The 21,026-nt window shown below is 38.2% G+C and overlaps 1 long non-coding RNA gene across 1 annotated transcript in view; it reads right to left on the minus strand.

The window, feature by feature from the left end:
• Positions 1-1,178: 1,178 nt before the first annotated feature.
• Positions 1,179-21,026, minus strand: part of LOC100909672 (uncharacterized) — a 361,625-nt gene continuing 341,777 nt past the window's right edge. The window contains exon 9 of the long non-coding RNA XR_005493507.2: positions 1,179-4,101. This is a non-coding gene — a long non-coding RNA (uncharacterized LOC100909672). The remainder of the gene's footprint in view (positions 4,102-21,026) is intronic.

Consider the following 21,026-nt stretch of genomic DNA (forward strand, 5'->3'; position numbering starts at 1 on the left):
TACCATGCCCAGAGAATGGAGCAAATTTAAAGTTTTAATCTGTCATACAGTATCTGTGTCATCTATCTGAATAAATGAGCATCAATTGTTTGGACTTTGCTGTTTCAGGGGTGCTCGTCCTACAGAGGGCTCATCTTTTCTTACAATAAGAAAGCAAGGAAGAGCACATTATCACAAATGGTAACAAATGTGTAATTTAATAAGATAAATCCAGGAGAAGTAGGGATAAGGGCTACTTGGCATAGACGGTTGACGTCTTGGAGAAGATGTCTCGTGTTTTCAGTATCAGCTGAATGATGAGCAATTCTTGTCTTGGCTTGTAGTAGATCCTGTCCAGCTGTGGTCAATCAGGTCAGGATTTAGTGACTAATGAACAGCACTAACATGATCTATGACTTTACTCACAACCTTACTGTAGGCTATTGGATGTCATCATTACTGCTTCTGAATAACAAATTCAGAAGACCCAGTCTCTCACTCCAGGCTGGTATCAAGCAAGTCCCAGAGAACCTCTTGTTGTAGGTGCTCGTAGACATTCCTAGTTTTCATATGGATTCTGGGTATGTAAGCTTAGGTCCTCATGTGTCCAGAAAAGTTTTTTACTATCTGAGCCATCTCTCTAGTCCCTAAATTCTATTTCAACATGAAATTTTAGAGCCAGGAGTAAACTCAGAGATCCTTTAAATAATTTATTAAGGATAATAGCCCTGTTTATTACGTCTCTGAAAGTTCACATGAGATTACAGATACTTACTCTGGTATTCTATATGGAGGAGATTGTGGAAGTCAGTTCAGTGGGAATAAGTTCATTGGCAAAATATTTTGTGATGCAAAATGAAGAGTTTGCTTGCATACATGTTAAACCTCCCACAGTGCCTTCATATTTAGGAAGCACCAACCTTGTCTATTATTTTTATGCACTGGTAGATTTTGGCACTTCTGTGATTTCCTTTGTTATGTGATTTGCTATGTCTACTAATCCTGAAGAAATAAATCCACAGTAAATAAACAGATTGACATTTGTCCAGCAAGAATATATACACTGAAGTCTTAGTACATTTGTTACAAAAACAGGAAAGGAGAAATGAGAAACCCACTCCTTAATAAAACTTTCAATTAGCTCTCTCCCCCTCCCCTTCTCCCTCCTCTTCCTCTCCTGCCCCTTCTTCTCCCTCTGTTTCTCTCTGTCTGTCTGTCTGTCTGTCTGAGTGTCTGTCTATCTGTCTGTCTCTGTGTCTCTGTCTTTGTCAATCTGTCAGTCTGTCTCTGTCTCTGTCTTTCTGTCTGTCTGTCTGTCTGTCTGTCTGTCTGTCTCTCTCTCTCTCTCTCTCTCTCTCTCACACACACACACACACACACACACACACATCTGTGTTTCTCTTGATAATAAATATGCCAAAAGGAGTTAAGTCCAGGATTCAGAACTAGGAACCCTTCCATCAAAGATGAGCTGCTAATCATGAAGTAAGAAAGAGAAAAGCCATTTGCTTTTTCTGTGCCTCTGCCATGTCCTACCAGGCCTGCCTGAGCATCCGCAGAGTTCAGTGGTAATTAAAGCAACAGTGTTGTGAGAAAAGTGTGAATTACTTTTACAGAGAGCCTTGGATGTTGCTCCTGACTGACAAAGCACAGTGGGGTGCCTCTGCTGGGTATTAAAGAGTGACAGTAGTCCCCCACAGAAGGTGGCTTCCCAGCACAATGCAAAATTGTGACTTTTCACAAGTTGCTATCTCTGCCACAATCTAAGTTATCAGCTCAAATTTTAGATTTGTATTTTTTTGTTTTGGCACGTCTGTGAGCAAGACTATGTCGCATTCAGGAAATGTGCTCTGCTTGCTGGGAATTATGGGAGCTAAGCTGTATGTTCTGTTTTTCTTTTCCCTGGATTTTACTTTTTACTCCATTATGGAATTATTTCAACCTTAAAAGTTATTGAAAATAGTAAGGAAAGAGTAAGGAAGGAGTCACATAACCCTCATAGCAAGGTATTCTGATGTTAACTATCAAGGCTATATCTGTCATTTTCATTAAAAAATAATTATTGTGTGAGGGCACGCATGTGGCATGTGGCATGAAACTTGTATGGAAGCCAGAAGATAACCTGTGAGAGTTGTTTTTCTCCTTCTATTATGTGGGTCTCAGGGCTTAAAATCAGGTCATTGGGCTTAGCTGCAAGTGCTTTTCACGGGGGACATCTCACCCACCCTTTTCTATCATTTCTTTTAGGAAGTGATGTCACTCTGTGGACAATGCCTAACATACACAGCTTTGTGCTCTCAGGACAGAAGCATCCACATAGATGGCCTCCGCCCAACCCAATCAGGAAACAGTCAGAAACCATCAGATGTTGCTCTATGTGGCTGAGCTCCTTGTTGAGCCAGCTCCCACACAGATGTGACACATTGTTGATTCTGCTTCTTATCTAGCAACAGAGGGAAAACGTCATTAGCCAAGTCTAATAAACTACCTTCTGCCGAAGCAAGAGAGTAAAATAGCTAACTAGACTATTAATCACTTTTCCTTTCATAAGCCGGCAACACTGTGAGAGTTACTGAGTCAGCTTCGCACTGCACTTGTGGAAGTCTATGGAAAGGTATCTGGTATATGAACCTGAAATGGTGATGTTTTCAGAGGGTAGAAAAGAAATAACACACTGGTAATATGCATGTCTACTTTTTTGCTTAACACACTGACCATGAGTAAATAGACAAAAGTGACCCTCACCCAGTGTGAACAGAGTAGTGTGCGAATCTGTGGGCTTGGCTATAGGTAACAAAGGTGGCTGAAAAATTGGACAACAGACTCCCGATGTCTACATTTATGAACTGTGCAACTCCAATCTCCTCAGAAAAAAAATGTTATAAAACATATTCTCATATTCTTTTGAAGGTCAGGAAAACTTAAAATGTAAAGGACGTTTTTAGCAAAATGTCTTGCATTTAGGATGTAATTGACAAGCCTACCTTGTCATTGGTGCCATCAAACTAGGTGCTATGACAAAGCATGTGACTCACAGAGTTTTTTTTTTTTTATTGTTAGATATTCTGAGTATCTGTCAATGAGCAGTGGAGGGATATTTTTAAGTAAAAGGCTATGAATTGGCATTGAGGAGATGAGACTGGAAAATGCCAGACAATGGATGGTTTCAATAGACAACAGTCATATAAACACAACAACTGGGGTGTTCCAAAGGACACTCTTTCACCCCACTAGTGCAAAGTCTAATTAGTATGTAATAGCATACTCATTTACAATTGACATAATCCCACCTCTTCTCAGGCCAAGCTGTCAGGCCCATGACAATGTAAAATTCCTGACATTAAACATTTGTTGTAAACTGATCCTTCCAAAAGTAACTTATCTAAAACTGAGAAGGCAAGAAAGGTAGAAATTACTCAGAAATAATAACAAAAGGCCACTTCTCAAGTCTTTCAGAGAAAAGGGCCCAAACTGCTTTGGGGGAGAGATTCACGGTATTTTATTAGGCTGAGAGTACATTCTGTACAAGGGGAAAAAAGCATGAACCACCAACCCCAGAGTGATGAAAAGCAAAATGGGTAAGGAAAAAAATGCCCTCAATTGACACAGCTATTTTCATCCCATCAAATCAGCCATCTGTTCTTGACGCAGTTTATTATCATTAGGAAGACTTTCTGAATTCAGACATGGTGATGAGGAAAGATGAAGAATTAACAGATAAATAACCAATTTGGAAAATTCAGGCTAAGACCCTTTTCCTCAATTTCCACTCCATCCTTCCTCTCTGCCCCAATTATCACAAGCAAAGCTTCAGTGATATGAGTCATTATTGTGTTGTTTTTCTCTCCCTCACATAAGCACAACAAACCGTACACACTAGGCTTGCACTGAATGATACAAAGATGATCGATAAGAACAAAAAAGAAATACATTTCGAATGTTAAAAATGGCTGCATAAACTAAGACTGACAGGGGACACAGGAAAAGGTCAGGGAATTAAATACTAGGACATGGAGTCTAAAGACACCAATGCTCTCCTTCTGGGATTCATTCATGTACCTTGCACCAGGAATGCTTAGAAAAGAGATCCTCTGAAATCACCATGGAGTACCTCCGACAGCCCTGTGTGGAATAACAGAGAGACAAAGTAAACGGTGAAAACTAATAATAAAGGGAAAATATTGAAGTCCTATGACTGCCACCAAATTCATATAGTAAAGCTGGAAATTCACAAAAGTTAAGCTCATAAATTCGAGAAAAAAGCAGCTAAAATAAAACTCTTGACAAATATCAACAGACCTATTTAAAATTATCCAAGCTGGTTATTTTATCTACTTAATGTCAAAATAAGTTTGATTCTTCCTCAAATAGTTCAAAGATTTAATGATGTTAGATTTATAATACTCTAGCACATAGATTTTGAATCAAGCTTGTGATAATACTTTTTAACTACAAACATAAAATGCTAAGAACAGTAATCCTTAATGTTAAGCCCTGCAGATTTCTTCCCCAAATTTCTTGTATCCTAACACTCAGAGAAGCCAGACATAGTGGCTCACATCTGTAGTCCCCATTCTGAAGAAGCTAAGGCTAGAAGACTACCATGAAATAGAGAAGGAGACTCTAAACAAACAAATAAACAAGCTAATATCTAGAACATCTTGTGTGTGTCCTTTCTTTGGTTACATTCTGATAATCGTTTATGTTTGATGGTTATTAATTGCTAAAGATACTTTCTGTAACTCCTCATTTTACAACCTTGGTGCTGTATCATTGCAGGTGACATACCCCATTCTCACGTTCATCTAGCCTTTGTCTCTTTCCTCCTTAGTGCACCCTTTGTTTCCTTTGTTGGGACAGCAAAGCAAAATAGCTTCATGGTCACTCTACCACAATACAGATCACCTTAACAAATGTATGTTGAGAAGGTTCTGTGCTAGACACTTGTCCTTAACATCCTAGATCAGAAAACAAGCAAACAAACCAAAAAACGAAACAAAAGAATTGTAGGCCAAATCAGCTTGACGTCTGTATGTAGATTTCTATGATCAGATTTTGTTAGCACACAGACCTCCAATATATGTGCATATTGTGTATAACTTAGACAGTAATGAAGAAAGTTAAGTAGCTTAAAATATTTGTTTCCTGGCTCTTTATAGGAAATGCTGATGTACTCCAGGTCCACCTCCAACTGTTTCACTTGTCTCTTCTTGTCTTAACATATATGCTATTGATTTCTTGTGGTCTTAGTGACTCTATCCACAAAAATGGACACTGTTTGAACTTTGACCAGTTTCTGATCTGCCTGCTTAGCTTAGTCTCATACACACACGCGCACACACACACACACACACACACACACACACACACACACATACAGAGAGAGAGAGAGAGAGAGAGAGAGAGAGAGAGAGAAATGACCAGTTAACAATAACAAATTATTTTTTCCAGAAGCAACCTTTTCCTAACTTTTAATCAATGACAAATAAACCTTCATCTTCTTTCATTTTCCTTCAACATATGGATAACAAGGAATAAAAGAAGGAAGGAAGGAAAGAAGGAAGGAAGGAAGGAAGGAAGGAAGGAAGGAAGGTAGGAAAGAAGGAACAGGCTCATATATTTATGTCCAATCAAATACTCCTGCTTCTATTGCCACCATCTCATCTTGGGTTCCCAAGTCCTTTACTTTGACTCTCATAGCTAAATACTAATGCTTTGGAGTCTCTTGCATTCACAACTCTTTTTCTTTCAATCTCTATCACCTTGTAAATATCATCCTAATCCACAGAAGCTTTTCAATAAATTTCCCAATCTTCGGACAAGGCTTCCTGCTGTATGCACGGATGCTGCAAAATTGTTCAAAGGGTTCCACAAATACAAGCAGTACCTAGAAGCAGAATAAATACTTAGTATGCTGGGTAGATGCGTAGCAATCTCCATTTCCCAAATGTACACAAAGGCTATGCCAACTGAAACACGAAAGGGTTGACTGACATTACTGATTCATTGTAAGTTTTTCTCATTTTGTATTTTCCTCACCAATTGATTCTAACAGTGCAACTTCTTTTCGTCTGTATTTTGTAAGGTAAAGGTCCTCAGAGGCCACTGAATGCTTACTCTATCCTTAGGGAGGACTTATATTGATTCACAATGGACTTATGGGAGTGCACAGCCTCAGTATTAGAGAAAAAAAATCAAAAGTTAAAAATAGCTAAGTGTTACTTTCTCCTTTCATCTCTTGGCCTTTCTCCTTTGGTGAAAACTATGGATTTGGAAGACTTTATGGGGATAGAGAAAAGCCTTAGGGAAAAGAAGATTTCCCAATCCTAACATGGTGCTAGATATCAAGGGAAAGGAACCTGAGGGCTTGCTCCTAGGTGTTTCTATGTAGCCCAGCACTGATGATGGAGACGTGCAGGTGAGTTGGAGGACAGAAGCTCTCTGAAGCTGTGTGACACACAGTAAGTTGTTCTGACCCAAGAAAATGACAGAATTGAGCCCGCAGGTGATTCCCTGGGGATGTGTTCCTGTGGTTAAACAGCCATTAGAGTATACATCTTAGCATCGATTAAAAAACAAGCTTTTCCACACTTTATTAGTCACCAAGTTATCTCTGAAAAATATATCTTTGAAGACTTTTCAAATCATTGCTATCCTGAGGACCATAGTCTAGCCACTTTGTGGATCATAAGCCCCGTCTATATCCCAACAGTTATTACCTAAGAAGAACAATGGCTCTTCACCGAGGCCTACTGCTACTCACAGGGTCTCCAGGACTTAGCTCATAAGGGAAGCAATGACTGCTGTGGCCCATTTGTGCCTTCCATTCATTCTCCAGTCAGTCTGAATGATAACCTATGATTCCCCGGGGGCTCAATCTCTTCCTGTTGCCTGATGCAGAAGGAAAGTGGTAGAAACTCTTTATAGCTGGAACCTGCAGAGTCGGGCCGGCTCACATGCAAGTAAAGAGTAAGTAAAATAAGTATAAAATGATGACTTCTTTCAAGAAACAGCTCTAGGTCCTTGAAAATGATTATTTCTGTTTGCCTGTAACTGTAAAAATGACTTTCAGGTAATAGCTTTTCTTTTATATAGTAAATGATGAACGACCATTTAAACATTGACTCATCTACCAAGCAAGAGAGAAAGAAACTGTAAAAACTTCCTGTGCTAAAGGGGACCGTGAAGACTGAAGTCACCTGATTTTTCAACTAGGTGATTATACCATGGGGATATTCATCTGTCTTTGCGTCAACTCTGGAATTACATAAAATATATTTTGCCAGCCAAGAAAATCAAGCCCTTTAGCTTCTACAGATTATATGTTCCCTAACCCTGTAAATATATTTTCTTCATCCGGGTTAATGTTTATCCTCTTAGACTTCAAAAACTGTGACATCTAATCAACTGACCCATAAAGACACCCAACAAAAATGGCAATATTCTTCCATGACTATTTCTTTCATCAAAGGAACATGTAAGAATTCTAGTCACTAGAATGAGGCCTGCCATAGATTGGGTTAGTGGAAGAAATGTCTAAGCAGAGAAAGACAGTTCAGCCAAGAAAATAGATTTTCGTAAAAATTTACTGTAATTTCAAGCTACTAATTTTTGCTTGCCAAAAAATTAATAAATATCACTTGCCCAGTTTTCACTTAACTTTAACATCAGTATAGTAAATGGAGCTTTTAAAAGAGAGAAAGGAAGGAGAATAGAGACAGGGGAAGGCCAGAATGTTAATCATTTTCTTGTCCAAATCCAAACTTCAATGCACTTGTTATTCTCATTTCTTAGACATAACTTGTAGAATAGATATTTTAATTCTGACTGTTGATGTTTAGCACTGGTCACTTTCTCACAGTAGGACAAATCCTTAGCTAAACCCATCTTCCTCCCCTTCTTAGTAGCCTGTTGTTGTTGTTGTTGTTGATGATGATAATGATGATGATAATGATGATGATGATGAATCAATGGGTTTTACTGGGGCTGCTTATAGAAGTATAAGTGAGAGTTTACTTGAAAAAAAAATGGGTGACTCAAAGAAAGCGACTGTACTAATATTCCACTTCAACCAGTCTGACTCACAAAAGACAGAATCTTGGAGCTTGATCGGCTCAAAAGTCTTTTTCTCAGAAGTTCTTACTGCTAATATAAACTTGGAGAGGGCAAAGTCTTGTGAGTCTTTTTAGTTTCAGGAATATCCCGACTCTTGTGAGAGAATACTTCCCATTCCCTATCATGTTCTTTTTACTATGGAACTTTTTCAACTCTAATTAATTGCTACATTTCAACACAGGCACACACAAACACACACACACACACACACACACACACAGACAAACACACACACACTCATCACAACACAAACACACACACACTTGTGTGGAGGAAAATGTCAAATCATATTTAAATTGGTTTAAATTCAGTCAATCCAGACTAACTGTCCTTAGCTTGAATTAAACATCAATCTTATTTGTCCATTTGTGTAGAAACAGATTGAAATACGTATTAGCTTTCCACTATTATTGGAAGAAGTTACCACACTCAGTGGCTTAATAAAATGCAAATTTATTATCCTACGCTGCTGTAAGTAATAAATCTCACAAGGCTAAAATACAAGTGTTAAAGGCTTTCTAGAGAGTGTTAGAGAATCTATTTCCTGACTTTTTCAAGTTTGGCGACTACCACATCACATCCCTCGGTTTATGAACTATCTCACTTTTAAAGACATGGAGACTGTATTGAGAATTCTTCAGATCACACCACTCTAACTTTCTGCCTCCTTTCTAATTTGATGGAAGCTTCTGATTATATTAGGCCTGACCAGAATATTCCCAGGCAATCTTTCTAATTAAACTCAGCTGATTATCCAAAAATCTGGATTTTGATCTCCATTGGATTTTGCCACGAATCACAACAGATTTACAAACTTTTATTATTTCTTTACTATTTTGGAGTGCTGGCATTGAACCCAGACCTTGCCCCTGCTAGGCAACCCCTCTACAATTAAACATCATCCCAAGCACCTACACATGTTATTTTAAGGGGCAAAGGAAGTTAGTTGGCTTAAGTTTAATAAATAAGCAAGCATTTTCTAAATTTAAAACTGAAACAGAAAAGGAATTTTCTGAACTATAAATGTTTTTACATTTTTAAATATAATAAAAATACATACTTGGGTTAATACAATATTATCAAAATGCAAGATGTTGTACATTATGTTTTTAGAGTTATGTCTCCAAAATTTTAACTGCTTCCCTCTTCCTTTAGAAAAATACAAAATTGTGCCACTTATATTGTTTCCATTTCCTTGAGGTATTAAAAAAAATTAAACTCAGTTTTCAAAATTGAGTTTTCAATAGTATGTATACCTTCCTTTCAGGTAAAACAGCTAAATCGTCATTAAATCACATTCCTACTTTAGTTGTTTGTTTTGGGCCAGGTGGTGTTGGCCCAGGCCTTCAATCTCAGCACTTGAGGCAGAGGCGGGGGCGGGGGCGGGGGCGGGGGCGGGGGCGGGGGCGGGGGCGGGGGCGGGGGCGGGGGCGGGGGCGGGGGCGGAGGCAATTGCTTCTCAGCCAGGGATGGGGTCTCCTGAGCCTCTTTCCACCATGCTGGAATGTTGACTGACTTGTTTTGCCAGGTAACAACAGATGTCATGAGCTCAAGAGAGCAATGACCCTGTCCTGTCCAGAAACTTGTTCTCACAGTAGCTCTTCTGCCCTTAAACACTCTTTCCATTTCTCTTCCATGATCTTGTCTGAGCCTTAGCAGACCAGACGACAATGTCCTTACAAGTGTGGATCCTTATGTGTAGCACATCATCTGTTGCATCTGAGTCCATCCTCGGCATGTAGGTTGGCATACATTGTTTTGAAACTCACAAGACTTAAGTGAGTGTTGTGTAGGGATACCTGAGGCTGACCCCTAGTTTCTCTGTGATAGTCTACTTGTTTCTTCTTCATTTTGGTAACAACAGCAGCAACAACAAAACACTTTTAAAAAAATCTACTTGATGATTACTGTTTTAGTCAAGCTACATTTTACCCTTCTTTCCGCCAAAGGTTAATATTTTTAATCTTCTTGATCAATATTTTCTTTAACATCAGGGGATTTTTCTACATTTACCTTATAGAATTTTTCTGAATCATTTATATATGTTTTTATTTTGTCCTCATAGGATGTGCAGTACAAATTACATTATATTATTTTATTATTCTTTATAGCACGTTATTTCTGATTGCTTGTATACTTATATCTGCCCCCACCCGCTGTGCAGATAGTCTGAGTATCTGAGTATCTTAAGGTTTCTCTAGGTCAATAATTAAGTACAGCTGTGCTCACTGATCTGCCAGTTGAGGAATAAAGGCTAAGCCGATGTGGCCGACAAGAATTATATCTTTAAGACTGTGTTTTTGTGACACCGAAAATCTTAATCATATTTAGTTCCCAACAGCTTATGGAGCAAGTTTGTGTAAAAAAATCTCATATAACTTTCAAGGAGCTCTAGGACAATGTAGACAGACAATGTTTCTTCCAGTTTTTAGGTGTGTTTTAAAGTTCATCACCCGAATCACTTCCTATAAGTAGAATAGTAGATGGTGTCAGTCAAAAAAGTCATTTAAATAATCCAGTCCTTTTTTCTCTTGCTCATTTCCAAAGGTAATACTTCTTTTCCCTGAGCTCCTTTGCAAACATCTTTGTGCTACATACTGTGATAAAATGTAAAAAAAAAAAAAAAAACAGAACAAAACCCAAAACACCATTTAACAATAGTCATGCAACACATGTCCTCCCATCCAAGGTCTGACTGAATCCATCCTACTTAGCTTCCAAGAGCAAATGAGACTGGCCCATTATGGCAATATGGCTAGAGAGCCTAAGATGTATTTCCAGTAAGGTGAGAAGACATTTTGCTGTAGTGCTGGGAGTTAAGGAAAGGTTTTACTTCCCCGATAAAGCAAAGGGCAAGGCTCTCAGCTCAATGTCCTCCCATTTCTGGCTTCACAAGTGTGCAATGTCAAGAGATGGGATGTTGTTGGGGACTCCGAGAGAAGGACAAGAACAAGTGGGATAGGATTCACCCCAACAAGGCTGACTCATGGAACCAGCACCCACTGCCTAACATCTAAGATGCTAATCCCTAAGAGAAACAAACCTCTTTGCACCCAAGTCATCTAATAATGCTGAATGCTACTTGCAGCTAGAGCATCCTTAATACTTTCAACTGATGATAGTGTTCAAGCAAGGAAACGTCTTCAGCCCAAAACATATATATACACCTATCGTCAATTTCCTTCATAAAACAATTGATACTCTTCCTATCTTTTTTCTCGTAATTAGAAAGATTAATTAAGAAGCTGTGACCTCACCTGGGAAAAAATAAAACCTCCAGCATTTTTCACTGGGCAAGTATTCAAAATGAATTGTTCCCAGAAGCAGAGTTAATTTATGCCGGTTGAATAGAAAATAATATTAGTTTAATTCATTGTGTTTCCAAGTAAATCAGAAGAATAACAATGACTGAAATTTCTTTGTGTACGAATCTAAATATTTTTCCTTATTTGCACGACTGTATTAGACACTGAATGATTATTTTCATTTACATGGTATAAGCAATTCACTTTCTCATACATCTTAAAAGTCTACCTACACAAGAGATAAGAATTATGCTGTTTTATATTAAAATTGATCTAATTTCATGAATCATTTTCATTGGCTGATGATTTATAAACTATTTTACTCTGGAAAACCTCATTATTTTTGAAGACACTACTGTTACTGCTCTCAGAAAGAAGAAAAAAAAGGAAAAAAAAAAGAATCCAATGTAACACATACCTGCTATGGTATGCCCATTTCCAACTTAGGAGTAATTTGGGCAAAATTTTTAATTGGTTTTGAATTGTTCACTTTGTCTCTGGACTATAGAAACATTAAATAATTCAAGGAGTAAATTAAACCTTATAGCATGCTAAAGTTGTTTGGGCAAGTTTTTTCACAATAATCAGTTAATTATATGTAACTGGTTATTATTACTTGAAACAGATTACTCTCTGTTGAAGCATGAAAGAGGTTTCCTGGCACTGTTCTGCGCTCAACTAATCTTACTGACAATAGGTGTCTGTCTGCAGAACCTGTTCATTGGTTCTGTGGTTGGTGATACAGCGTGGCATAGACTCGTTTCTGTAGTGAGCCTCTCTTAATTATATCATTTTTCAAATAAATATTTGTATCTTTTATTTTGAGAAATCACGGGTTCGGGAAACTTGGCAAACATGTACATATTTGGAGTGGAGAATGCTTTGTTTTTATTCATTGTAGATTATCTGTAATAATACTCTGCTCCAGGACACAGCAGACCAGTGAACAATAAAAAGGCACACGGCTATTCATTGTTTCTTTAAGTACCTACACAGAGGAGTCCTCCGCTTTCAGACAGCCTTGTCCACTAATTCGCTGGAATCAAATAGTTTCAAGTATTGTGGTGTGGCAGTCGGGAGCACTGATGCCCTTGTGTAATTTGGAGGCCTGTGTTTGGAAAGGAGGAGGTTCTTTGGCTCTGCCTATGCAGATTAAATAAAATGGAAAATAAAGGAATTTTTCCAACTAATGCTGGCAGAGAAAAAAGAACGAAGTGGACTCGGTTATTCAAAGTAGATATAGATGGTGAGGAGCTTCAGAGAGAGGTTCTCTATCATCTTTGTGTTTTTGTAACTGTAACTGGTTTTGTGCCTTTGTGCCCTGGAATTGCACACTGGGATGCTGTTAGGGAGATTCACTTGGTGGATGACAAAGGATAAAGTCACAGCCAATAATTCACTCCCAATGGGATGGTGGCATATCTGCTTTCACACAGAAGAGTGGGCACACTGGAAAGATCAGTATCCGTGGGACACTACACTTCTTTCTGAGGTCATAACCCGAATTAGATTATGTTTGAGCCATTACAGCGATTCTGTCCTTATTGTTATGTAACCATAATGAACTGTATTTTAGATGTAGGGACAATAATGTCTATCTTTGGATGGTAGAAAGTCACTGCTTCTAGATTTAAATTATTGCATTCAAGGTATATATATATATATATATATATATATATATATATATATATATATATATGCACACACACATATATATATACACACACACACATATATATCCAAAATCTAAATATAGTCACAAAACATTCATCAGGTAAAATATAGTAAGTTTAAAACCAAAATGGCAGTGATCAGCTAGTTTTAATAATTCACAATAAACCCATTGCACAGGTTTAGGTTAAAAATTTCTTGATGCCGTTTATAAGTTTTCTAAATTGTCCCTCATTGGCTAACACTCCCACTGTCACTAGTTACTAAATTTTTCTCTTTTTATTTTCAATACCAAATACTACAAGTGTAATTTGCTTACATATGTGAGCCTTATGTTTTTCTCTAGGGGAAGTGAAACCAGCAACAGCCCAGCTCCTTATTACTTACTGCTACTTTTCAGTGTTTGCTGCTCTGTTTTGTTTTCATTTTCTGTTGGTGCCATTTCTTTGTTTGTCTTTCCCCACAGCAAGGACCTCTCCTTTAATTTCTGTAGCTATAGTCTACATTTTTTGGTCTGAGAAAGGAAACTTTTCGCCTTCACTCTTCTTTAGAAGTCCTTCTCATTTCAGAACAAACTTCAAGGAAACAACAATGGGAGCTTCAAATGGAATGGTCTACAGAGGGAGTTCCGGGACAGCCAGGGCTACAAAGTACTTCTCAACGATCTGTTTCGAAACAAAAAGATTTATGCTGTGGAAACACACCTTCTATTTGTTTCATTATTTTTCTGCTGCTGCTTGGTTTCTTGCTGCAGCCTAGGGATCTAACAGCACAAAACATTAGCATAGGAGGAACTATTTTTCTCTCTCTCCTTCTTTAGCAATTTTTAGTGTTTTAGAACTTCATATGTTTTATTCCCCTTCTACATATAACCTCATCCAACTCACCTCCCCTCTCTTTCCTACTCCATCTCAACACACACATACACATACACATACACACACACACACACAAACACACACACAAGCACACACACACACACACACGCACGCATGTGCGCACACACACACGCAATACACAGGCACACACACATATCACACACTCCCTTTAGTGTTGCTCATATTTTTCGTGTCTGCGGATGGCCACTTGGGATTGGATAAGCTATCAGAAGGCTCATTCCTGGTTAAAAAAAAAAAAAAAAAAAAAAAAAAACCTCCTTTTTGTTTTCTTAGCAGCCATCAGTCACCTGCACTTCTTTGTCTAGGAGTAGAGACTGGTTCCTCTCCTGTTAGCATGCCAACCACATTGTCCTTATACAGGGCTTGTCATATATAGAAGACAGTATCCCACAGCACGTGTCCTAGTCCTCTGGTCCTTATAATCTTTCTTTATCCTTAGGTATAGGGATTCGGTTGAAGATGTATCAACAGGGGCTAGGCAGTGAACAGTCAAGTCGTCTGAGTTTTGACCAGTTGTGAATTTCTCTGCATATGGGATAGATCTGAAGGTGGGGCAGTCTCTGGATGGCCTTTCCTTCAGTCCCTGCTCCACTCTTTGTCAGTGTATTTCCTCCAGTGAGTGAGTATTTTGTTTCCCCTTCTAAAAAGAATTGAAGCATCCACACTTTGGTCTTCCTTCTTTTTGAGCTTCATATGGTTTGTGAATTGTTTCTTGGGTATTCCGAACTTTTTGGGCTAGTATCCAGTTATCTATGACTGCATACCAGGTGTTTTCTTTTGTAACTGGGTTGCCTCACTCAGGATGATATTTTCTAGCTCCATCCATTTACCTAAGAATTTCAAGTAGTCATTGCTTTTAATAGTTGAGTAGTACTCCACTGTGTAAATGTACCATATTTTCTGTATTCATTCCTCTTTTGAGGGACATCTAAGTTCTGTCCAACTTCTGGCTATTATAAATAAGGGTGCTATGAACATAGTGGAGCACGTGCCCTTGTTATATGTTGGAGCATCTTTTGGGTATATGCCCAGGAGTGGTATAGCTGGGTCCTTGGGTAATATTATGTCCACTTTTCTGGGGAACCACCAGACTGATTTTCAGAATGGTTTTACCAGTTTACAATCTCACCAGCAATGGAGGAGTGTTCCTCTTTCTCCACATCCTCACCAGCATCTGTTGTCACCTGAGTTTTTTATCTTAGCCATTCTGACTGGTGTGAGGTGGAATCTCAGGGTTGCTTTGATTTACATTTCCAGATGACTAAGGATGTTGAACATTTCTTTGGGTGCTTCTCTGCCATTTGAGATTCCTCAGTTGAGAATTCTTTGTTTAGCTCTGTACCCCACTTTTTAGTAGGATTATTTGGTTGTCTGGAGCCTAACTTCTTGAGTTCTTTGTATTTATTTGATATTAGTCCTCTATCAGATGTAGGATTGGTAAAGATCTTTTCTTATCTCCTTGTACAAAGCTCAAGCCCAACTGGACCAAAAACCTCCATATAAAACTAGATACACTGAATCTAACATAAGAGAAAGTGGGGAAGAACCTCAAACACATAGGCACAGGGGAAATTTTCCTGAACAGGACGCCAATGGCTTATGCTCTAAGATCAAGAAATCGACAAATGGGACCTCATAAAATTGCAAAGCTTCTGTAAGGCAAAGGACACTGTCAAAAGGACAAAACAGCAACCAACAGATTGGGAAAAAGAAGATTCTTAGATGAGGAGAAGAGCTGAATTTACCCCTGGCTATAAGGATAGGTATTAACAATGCAGATGATAATTACATTGACTTAGGATTTAGAAGCAGTGGCTTCTCCACTAGGGCCCATGATTTCATCAGTCACAGTAATTGGCAGAAAAGAATTCCCTGCTATTGGGTGGACATTAAGTCTAATTAGGTGGCTAATGGTTACCCTAGAGATAAGTGCCACTACTGTGTGTTGCTGGTACATCTTGCTGTGATAGTCACTGTTGTGCACATCTGAGTAGGGATTAGTTGCTGGTCTACTCTAGTAACATGCATAGCACCTTAGGGTGTTATGCCCTAGTCCTAAGGAAGGATTCCAGTTAGTATAGTTAGGTCTGAAGTGAATGATCTTTTCAAGAATGAGGGCTTATGTTCAAGTTCTGGTAGGCAACCAAGCCAATGGCATTAGCTTGCATTGTTTTGGGAGATTTTAGAATTCTCCTGACTAATAACGCAAAGGAAGACTTCCCATACCTGGCAATGATGGTGTTGTTTTATAGTTGCTCTTAGGGGGAGCATTCTTACCACAAGTGGTATAATGTCATTTAAATTATGTGTATATGCATACACACACTTGTATATGTTATATACGTATTTTAATTAAAAATAAAATATTTCCCTATCATCTGTCACATTATATTTAGTATTTTTATCCCTTCTCCCTCCTTTTCTTTATGTTGTTTATGTCTTGATACTTCCTAAAAACCAACACAAAAGCCAACTCTTTAAACATTTCTTTGTTTAATATCCCTACATCCCTACTTTGTTAATCATCTTCTTTTATATACATATATATTAATACAATAGTTTTCCATGTGTTTATTGACAGCTTTTGCTGCATCTGCATGTGTTACATTAGGTAACACTTTCTATGTTTGCTTCTAAATCATATAGTTCTTCTACAGTATAATTAACTTTCTCTGGAAAAATTTGAATTTTATTCCATATTGTTAGATTTCAATGGTCCAATATCTCATTCACAATTTTTAAATTTTAATTCAAAACTGAAATTGGCTTAGGTTTTCTCACATGCTTATGGTGTGCTGAAATAATATTGATCATGAAATTTACCTTGAAAAAAATCTCATTAAAATGCACACTGATGAGAGAAAGTGATCTGTATGATAAGAAAACCAAAACAATCCTCAGATACGTTGATGACTAGATACTTGTTGTATAAAGAAACAATTTCAACTTTCAAAAACATCTTTGTCCTTGAATTGCCCGAGTACTATTTTGCAAAACTAAGAGAGTGGTGATCACATCACGGGTGAAAGTGTTAGTTCAAGTGTTGATGGCAAATCTGAGTGAGCGTCAAATAACCAGTAAACAACCCAGCTGAGCAGTCTCCGAATTGTGGACAGGGACAGCCAGATCTGGTGCCCTGCATTTATGTGCTACTTACTTTAGTCACCTTGACAGAACCTAAATAACATGGGAAGAGGGTTTGAGTGAGTCTTATCTATGTAGATCAGGTTGGCCTGCATATGTCTGTGGGAAACTCTCTTAATTACACTGACTGCTATGGGAAGACTTAGCCCACTGTGGACAGCACTATTCCCTGAGACTCTAAGAATAGAGGAAGCCATTTGAGTACTAAGACGTGCACACGTCCATTTCTCTCCAGTCTCCACTGTGGATGGGATGTGCCGAGGTATTTTATGCCCCACCTACTCTCTGATTCCCTGCTGTGAGGTATTATAACTGGAAATTGTGAGCTATTAATAAATTTTAAGGCAATAACGTCTTCCTCCCCCCAAGTTTGGTCAGTGTATTTTATCACCGAAACAGGAATGATAGCAGAGGATGTAATGTTGCAATGTAACCGAGCATGATGTTGTAATGTAACATTAAGTACTATTTCCTACACTCCCTTCCAAAGCTGGATTGGAATCTCATGCCTGGGCTTAAATGTCCATTTGCAAGAATGTGGGAAACAACAATTTCACACACACCAGACAACCAGGAGAGTGTGAGTAGAGACTGTCACATGGATTTGCATATAATGAAACTGTTCCTACCTTGACCAGGCATAAGCAGGGGTGACACACACTGCTCACAGTTTGGGTAGAAAAAGAGGAATGTGGGGTATACTTTTCATGTGCTATAGAGAGCAAGCTTCACATCCTTCCTGATTTGTGCTTCACTTCTAGAAACAGCTTTAGTTTAAACATCTTAAGATAGCGACACATACACTAATTCTTTTACTTAATTTTATTGGAAATATTTTTCGTACAATTGTAGTAATGTTTGCTTTACAATATGTTTGTTTTTGTGTATATGTGTGAGTATGAGCTTGTGTGAGTTTCTGTGTTCTATGTGTATGCCAGATCCTACAGAGGACAGAAAAGAATGGCAGAACACCTGGGACAGGAGTGACAGTGACTCTGTGGGTGCTGGGACTGAAACCTAGGTTCTTTATAAGAGCGATGAGTACTTAACCACTGAGCCACATCTCTAGCCACTAAAGTTACAAAAATTCTTGTAACCTCACTTGACTATGTATCTGAACTCTATTTAAACTATGTATAATATATATGAATGCATATCCACAAGGCATGAGTGTGAATATAAGTATGTACCCGTTAGTCCAGTTGCCTGAGGAGAGAGCCATAGATCCCACCAGAGCTGGAGTTACAAGTGGTTCTCAGCAACTTGACCTCGGTTTTGGGAACAGAACTCAGGTCCTCTACAGGATAGTTCATGGTTTTGACAGATGAGCCATCTCATAAATTGTTTGATGATGAGATTCCATTTAATGTTAACCTAACCTAATGTTAGGTAACTAGTATTTTAAAATTCTATCTATATGTGAACCAAATTATCTATGGTTATGTCGTTATTCTTAAAGAATGTTTATATTTATTAAAAACTAGTGATGAAATACATAATGTTTTAGAACACGCAGACTCTACATGTGAAGGTCATATTAGAATAAGCATCTCTTTTCAAACATTTTTTATCTCTCCATAGTCAAGTACAGCTCCCATTTTAAATCTCATCAGTTCCTTTTAACCCACCATGTCCTTCAATACCACACAACTCTGTACAGTTATGTTTTTCTTGTTTTTGGCAAGTATAAAATGGGATAGTGTTTCCAATCTTTTATGGTCAACTGTATTTTTTTGCCTATGTGTTTCTTTCACTGTATTCTATTCTCATTTATATTTATTGTCATTGGCAATATGTTCATGCATATTTCTGCCTTACTTTGAGCTAAAACTTGTCCTTCCTTTTCTAGTTGTTCCTGATACCGTAATTCTCTGCTTTTGAATTAACTGAATGTTTGCTCACTACAAATTTTCCTATTTCTCACAAAGACTCTACTAGGAAATTCTTAGAGCTGACAAACCTTTCAGCAAAGTGCCAAACCTTCCTCCAACATACAGACATCTTCCTGGAAGAGGATACAGAAAGATTATGAGAGCCAGAGGCTGAGGACCATAGCAAAACAATGTGTTCAGAATATGATAGGACCCCTGCATTTGTAATACCCTCAGCTACTGTGACTGTTTGCACAAGAAGCCACACAATATTCCAGGATGGTTGGAGAACATTTCAAGTCCACTATAGTAATGATAACATTATAATACTCTAAGTTCTAAGAGTACAAGTGAAGTAAAATGCAGGTAGCAACTTAGTTCATTTTCTAATTTCAATGAAATAATCCACCATGATACAGATCTTATAACTTCAAAAGCATCAGTGAGCTGTTAAATTCAGAATGGGAAGATTTATTCAACTGCTTCATGCATCTTGAAACCCAAGATAACACGAGCAATTGTTAACTTCAGAATATTCTATTCCATTTTCATTGTTTTTACATTAAAATTATACGTGCACATGCATTGGCTATGGCTGTCCATTTTTAGGAATTTGGGTATTCTTGTTGGAAAAAAAAGGCAGCCTATTTTAAATTTTATTTTACATATTTTATTTTTATTTTGAGGGGAATCCAAATATCTACACCATGAACTTAAATTCTTCTGGCTGCCAGAACTGACGGAGAATTACCAAGGCAGAGCCAAGTTCACTCAAGACCGTCTACGGCACTCTTATAGCTAAAGACAAACCAAAATATTGACAAGCTCTTCCCAAAACAGCATGTATAACTTGTGGCTGAAAGAAGCCTGATGTAAGGAAGAATCCAGATGGTGGTATAATCATAGGCTGGGTCCACAAGATGCCAAACAACCCATTCAGAAGTGGAAATCTCAGGACTCAGAGGGTGGGCATGTATACCACCAAGCTATGGGCTTGGCTGATTTCACCAAACCGATAGAGCCTTTGACTCCACTCAAGCAGATGTTTCTTCACGATACATACTTGGGATTATTGTCAAATCTGTAACTCAAATGAGTTCTATAAACAATGAAGTCCTCCCCCGTTTCCAAAGAACCCGAAAGCATTACACAAAATCTGTACAGTGTTTAATTCGTCTTGCGGCCTAGTTTAATGTATGCAAACGGTTAAAGATTCAGTAAACTCAACAGGAAACACAATATCCTAGCTTATATGCATACCTTTAATACTTCATTGACTATCTATTCGCATATCATTAAAATTCACTTTACATTGCTTAGAATCTGCAACGATAGCTGTTGATTTTTGCTCCACAGAGGTCATTTATGCAGGTTTCCTCCTTCAATGGAGGTACTATGGGGAGGTCATTCTAGCTGCAGTTCTGGGTTAATCATTGATGGACACAACTTTGAGAAAGGTATCTAGTTGGACAAAAGAGGTTACTGAGTGTATAACTTTCATGGTTCTATCCTGTCCCCAGTTACCCACCCTCACAGAAAGAATATCTTGTGTATTACATGGGCACATCACCTGTCAACTAAAAAAAAAACCTATGGCCTATAAGAAAGTGTAGAATAGAAGAGGGGACATCTGGTGGGCAGAAAGAATTCTGGGATAGAGCCAGGTGCTGGAAGAGTTGCTGGAAGAAGTAAGAAGGACAAACAGTTGGTATATGTTCAACACATTCAGCCATGTGGCAGAATGGTAGATTAGTTTAAATGGGTTATTTTAAGTTATTAGCTAGTCAGGGATAAGTCTAGCTCTATTGCCTAAGTATTTGTATATATATTCTGAGTCTGAGTCATTATTCTTAGAGCTTGGGACCAGGAGGAAAACAGCCCATTACATATCCTCTCTCTGAAACTTTTTCCTACAGATAATCCCTTATCCACTATTGAATCCCTAGATTTACCATGTGGTCCCCACCATGAAGTTCTGCCTCATTCCATATAGCTCTAAAAGTAGGCAGGCAAGTCACCATGGACTGTAATTATTGTCTCAT

Source organism: Rattus norvegicus, chromosome 14 (genome assembly GCF_036323735.1).
Source record: "Rattus norvegicus strain BN/NHsdMcwi chromosome 14, GRCr8, whole genome shotgun sequence".
NCBI lineage: Eukaryota > Metazoa > Chordata > Mammalia > Rodentia > Muridae > Rattus > Rattus norvegicus.